We start from the raw sequence: 4,942 nt of genomic DNA, 5'->3' as shown, positions 1-4,942 counted from the left end.
CAGAGTACATCACGAGAAACGTTGGGCTGGAAGAAACACAAGCTGGAATCAAGATTGCCAGGAGAAATATCAATCACCTCAGATATGCAGATGACACCACCCTTACGGCAAAAAGTGAAGAGACACTAAAAAGCCTCTTGATGAAAGTGAAAGAGGAGAGTGAAAAAGTTGGCTTAAAGCTCAACATTCAGGAAACTAAGATCATGGCATCCGGTCCCATCACTTCATGGGAAATAGATGGGGAAACGGTGGAAACAATGTCAGATATTATTTTGGGGGGCTCCATATTCACTGCAGATGGTGACTGCAGCCATGAAATTAAAAGACACTATTTCATGTGGCATAAATACAAATAATCATGCTATATTTGGCATAATTTTGAAAATGACTAACAATGGCAATCCAGAGGAGGAAGTGATACATGCCTTTTGAGTTATGTAAGACTACCTTATTAGTGATGTTATTACCCTAGTTCAGTTCAGTTCAGTTCAGTCTCTCAGTCATTTCCGACTCTTTGCGACCCCATGAATCGCAGCATGCCAGGCCTCCCTGTCCATCACCAGTTCCCGGAGTTCACTCAGACTCACATCCATCGAGTCAGTGATGTCATCCAGCCATCTCATCCTCTGTCGTCCCCTTCTCCTCCTGCCCCCAATCCCTCCCAGCATCAGGGTCTTTTCCAATAAGTCAACTCTTCGCATGCGGTGGCCAAAGTACTGGAGTTTCAGCTTCAGCATCAGTCCTTCCAATGAACACCCAGGTCTTATCTCCTTTAGGATGGACTGGTTGGATCTCCTTGCAGTCCAAGGGATTCTCAAGAGTCTTCTTCAACACCACACTTCAAAAGCATCAGTTCTTCAGCACTCAGCTTTCTTCACAGTTCAACTCTCACACCCATACATGACCATTGGAAAAACCATAGTCTTGACTAGTTGGACCTTTGTTAGCAAAGTAATGTCTCTGCTTTTGAATATGCTATCTAGATTGGTCATTACTTTTCTTCCAAAGAATTTTAATTTCATGGCTGCAGTCACCATCTGCAGTGATTTGGAGCCCAAATAAATAAAGTCTGACACTCTTTCCCCATCTATTTCCCATGAAGTGATGGGATCAGATGCCATGATCTTACTTTCCTGAATGTTGAGCTTTAAGCCAACTTTTTCACTCTCCTCTTTCACTTTCATCAAGAGGCTTTTTAGTTCCTCTTCACTTTCTGCCATAAAGGTGGTGCCATCTGCATATCTGAGGTTATTGATATTTCTCCTGGCAATCTTGATTCCAGCTTGCGCTTCTTCCAGCCCAGCGTTTTTCATGATGTACTCTGCCTATAAGTTAAATAAGCAGGGTGACAATATACAGTCTTGACATACTCCTTTTCCTATTTGGAACCAGTCTGTTGTTCCATGTCAAGTTCTAACTGTTGCTTCCTGATCTGCATACAGGTTTCTTAAGAGACAGGTCAGATGGTCTGGTGTTCCCATTTCTTTCAGAATTTTCCACAGTTTATGGCTTTGGCATAGTCAATCAAGCAGAAATAGATGTTTTTCTGGAACTCTTTTGCTTTTTCGATGATCCAGCAGATGTTGGCAATTTGATCTTTGGTTCCTCTGCCTTTTCTAAAACCAGCTTGAATATCTGGAAGTTCACGGTTCATGTACTTCAGCTTGGCTTAGAGAATTTTGAGCATTACTTTACTACGGTGTGAGATGAGTGCAATTGTGTGGTAGTTTTAACATTCTTTGGCATTGCCTTTCTTTGGGATTGGAATGAAAACTGACCTTTTCCTCACTTAGTGATTAATAGACAGAATCCAGGTAGGAGAAAGCTAGAAGGCACTTATGTGACAGAGTTGAAAGGAGAATCAGAAACACAGAGATTAGGTGACATAGTAATTGTGATCCCCAGACTGGAGACTAAATTTTGAAAGCTATCATGTTTTCCAGGATAGGGAAAATTATTAAGAAAATTATACATGACTTCTGACTTTAAAGCAGTAGGAGATAAAGAAAATACTCCTATCTCTACATGTGACAAGAAAAGGGAATGCACTGAAAATGATGGGCTATCTAGAGTCAGAAACTACAGCTCTCTAGGCAAATGGAACAAAAGTACTGGATTTTAAGGCAAAGCAAAGTCTAGTTTCATTAATTTCAGTCTAAGTAGCAGAGTAAAATTTATAATAAAATACAAGGTAGCTAATAGATGTGCCTGCGTGTGTGTTTGTGTCTGTGTAAATGACCATGTTGATGCTAAGATGGGAATAATACAGTGAGCTGAATTAAATACCTAAATCAGAGACAGAAAAAACTAAGTGCACTCCTAGAAGGCACAGGCAGAACTGAGAATGGAAAGGCTCATAGGAAAATACAGAGAAACTGAGAAATACAGAATAAGTGGAAGCTAAAATTGAAGAGGAAGAAGAATGAAATGAAAACACTAAGGATAAATGTTATAACATAAGAATACTTTATTTATAGTCTATCAAATAAAGGAAAGTATAGGTACCATTTATACATAAATATAGATTCAAAAAAGATAAAAATACAGATATATACATATGAATATGATAATAGATCTAAAAACTTAGACCGTTTCAGTTTATACCGGTTACATGTGTGTAATTATTAACAGTTCTCTGCTTCCTTTCAGAAAATATCAACTTTTGGATGATAAAATTAACATTTCTAGTTCAAGAAGATAGTGATATATAGCTAGACATAACTAATGTTATACATATGTGTGTATAAAAATTTCTATGTGTAGACAAGTTTGCATTCCATATACACTTACCTTAATTGAAAATTATTCTATGAATTATTTCTATGAAATCATCATAAATTGAGCTTTGAGTCATTTGCTTTTAATATTATACTTGCAGTGAATATACTCTATGACATAAGACCCTTCTGAGTGCTCCTTTCACTTCTGTATTTCTCAAGCTGTAGATCATGGGGTTTAACATTGGAGTAATAATCCCATATAACATGGAGATGAGTCTGTCTCTTGCTGGGAAGTATTGACTGGAATAGGGGCATACATAGGTAAATACTGTCATGCCACCAAATAAACAAACCACCAGAAGGTGGGAAGCACATGTGGAAAAGGCTTTATGCTTCCCACCTGTGGACTGAATCTTTAGGATGGTAGATACAATGTAGAAGTATGAGATAAAAGTAACCAAAAAGGAGCTGATCCCCAAGATACCTCCTTCCACTAAAATAAGCATTTCTGCTCATAAGTGGATGAGCATGAGAGGACCAGCACTGGTGGGATGTCACAGTAGTACTGGTTAACTTGGTTGGACTTGCAGAAAGAAAGGTGGAACATAGATACTGTATGAAGGAGGGAATTGAGAAATCCTGCTGTCCAGGTCTCAGCAGTTAGTTGAACACAGCCAACCTTGGTAATAATGAGGGTGTAACGAAGAGGGAAACAGATGGCCACATACCTGTCATAAGCCATGACAGAGAGAAGGAAGACTTCAGTCCCCACAAGGCCCACCAGAAAATAAAGTTGCAAAGCACATCCAGTGAAGGAAATACTGTGCTTCTCAGTCTAGAGGTTCTCCAGCATCTTGGGGACAGTAACTGATGGGCAGAAGATGTCTAAGAGGGACAAATTTGCGAAAAAGTAATACATGGGTGTATGCAGTTTTTTCTCAGTTCCAATGGCCAAGAGAATGGCCCCATTTCCCCCCACAGTGACCTGATAGATGATGCTAAAGACCACAAAGAGAGGGTAGCGCACCTCTGAGTGATCAGAAAGCCCTATGAGGATAAAATGAGTCACTGTGGTTTGATTGTAGGCATCCATCTCCTCTGTCTACAGTGGTCTTTCTGGAGGAAATGTAACAAACAAAAACAGATTAGAGCAAAAAGCCAAAGAGGCAAGCAATGAGAAATTCTTACATGATAGTTGGTGAGCAGTTATTGGTACAGTATGTTAAAATTATATTTTAATTAGAGATTTTGATTATTATGTGTGCACATTCAGGCGAGTCCAGCTCTTTGAGATGCTATAGACTGAAGCCCCTCAGGCTCCTCTATCCATGGGGTTCTCCAGGCAAGAATACTGGAGTGAGTTGCCATGCCCTCCTCCAGGGGATCTTCCAGATCCAGGGATCAAACCCACATCTCTGATGGCTCCTGCATTGTAGGTGGATTCCCCTGAGCCACTACTATTTTAAAATCTCCTGTTTTCATAGTTCTTGAAGATTCATTCTCTGCTCCTTTTCAAAAGCAAGCCCTCTGAGAAACTAAAAAAAAAAAAAAAATTTGCCTTCTGTTAAACCACTGTGGACCTGTTTGGGATTTCACAGTTCAGTGAAACTAAGACGTGCTTCCCACACCTCCTTGGGCATTTACCTTATTTTGCCTATATTATCTGAGTGTGTACAATTTTATGCACAATCTCAGTATAAACTACCTTGGAGTTAGAACCAGTGTATTATTCTTTGGTATATAAATTTTAACAAATGCTAGAAACTTGAAAACATATTGTATACAAACATTCATCCAAATAACTGTTGAGTAAAGGAATGAACAAAGGTCTCCTGCATTGTGGGAGTATTTTTTACCGCCTGAGCCATCAGGGAAGCCCAAAGGAATGAATGTCATTTTATTTGCTCTGACAAAGTGTTTCTATAAGTAAAAAATAAATATGGAGATGTTTTCATAACTTCAAAATCATAATAATTTAAATATCAACATTAATATGTATTCTCCACAGAAAGTATAGTGAACGTTGCTCAGTCGTGTCTGACTCTTTGCGATCTCATGAACTATACAGCCCATGGAATTATCTAGGCCAAAATACTGGAGTGGGTAGCCTATTCCTTCTCCAGGGGATCTTCCCAACTCAAGGATCGAACCCAGGTCTTCTGCATTGCAGGTGGATTCTTTATCAGCTGAGCCTCAAGGGAAACCCACAGAAAGTATACTTC

At 39.3% G+C, this 4,942-nt stretch overlaps 1 pseudogene; it reads right to left on the bottom strand.

Moving 5' to 3' along the window:
• Window positions 1-2,866: 2,866 nt before the first annotated feature.
• Window positions 2,867-3,813, bottom strand: LOC138441770 (olfactory receptor 5V1-like; annotated as a pseudogene).
• Between the last annotated feature and the right edge of the window lie 1,129 nt (window positions 3,814-4,942).

The sequence above is a fragment of the Ovis canadensis genome, chromosome 5 (assembly GCF_042477335.2).
Source record: "Ovis canadensis isolate MfBH-ARS-UI-01 breed Bighorn chromosome 5, ARS-UI_OviCan_v2, whole genome shotgun sequence".
NCBI classification, from domain to species: Eukaryota; Metazoa; Chordata; class Mammalia; order Artiodactyla; family Bovidae; genus Ovis; species Ovis canadensis.
Note: the sequence above shows the minus strand (reverse complement) of the source record. Positions and strands in the feature narration are given on the sequence as shown.